This window comes from Alligator sinensis, unplaced genomic scaffold, assembly GCF_000455745.1.
Source record: "Alligator sinensis unplaced genomic scaffold, ASM45574v1 scaffold925_1, whole genome shotgun sequence".
In the NCBI taxonomy this organism is placed as follows: Eukaryota; Metazoa; Chordata; order Crocodylia; family Alligatoridae; genus Alligator; species Alligator sinensis.
Genome location: NW_005843152.1, coordinates 119812 through 120396, shown reverse-complemented (window position 1 = coordinate 120396; position 585 = coordinate 119812). Strand labels below are relative to the sequence as shown.

The following is a 585-nucleotide window of genomic DNA, read 5'->3' as shown; positions in this document are numbered from 1 at the left end:
CGTGCCTCTCCTCCACTCTATCAGTGTTGCCACATGTACAATAACAATTGTATTCATACAATAATATCAACCCTTCACCACTGCACGATCAAGAACAGTAAAGATATTCAAAGCGTATGATAACTTTTGAGATAGTTAATTGGTACAACATATGCAAAAACCAAGTTGCTCTCAGAGCCTTAATTAACACTTGGGTTTTCCATGAGCACTTTTTTATTTTGAGGCAAGCAGTCATAAAAGTGTTTCAACTTTTATGACCCAATTCTCACTCATTCACTCGCAAGTTAGAGTGAGTAATCTAAAGTAAATAAGAACAGGGCTTATTTGCATATTAATTTGCATATTTGTCAGTATATGATAGTTTTTCAAATATAGTAATTTTGAGCTTCCAATATGATAATTACATCTTTAAGACCTGGCAACGCTGTCCCTCCAGCATTGCTGCAGCTGACTCCAGGAAGCCACAGGTCAGTGGCTGCAGCCCCTCGCTGGTGCTGTTGCCCACGGCTTCCTGGGTGGTGGCAGGCAGCAAGCCCTGCCAGGCAGGCAGCCCTGCCCAGGGTCTGGCCCGCCAAAGGGCGGCCC

The 585-nt window shown here is 43.8% G+C and overlaps 1 protein-coding gene across 1 annotated transcript in view; it reads right to left on the bottom strand.

Annotated features, from left to right (window-relative positions):
- LOC102372437 (calcium-activated chloride channel regulator 1-like) overlaps positions 1-585 on the bottom strand; it is a 30808-nt gene that overhangs the window by 7093 nt on the left and 23130 nt on the right. The gene's annotated exons all lie outside the window — the stretch shown is intronic.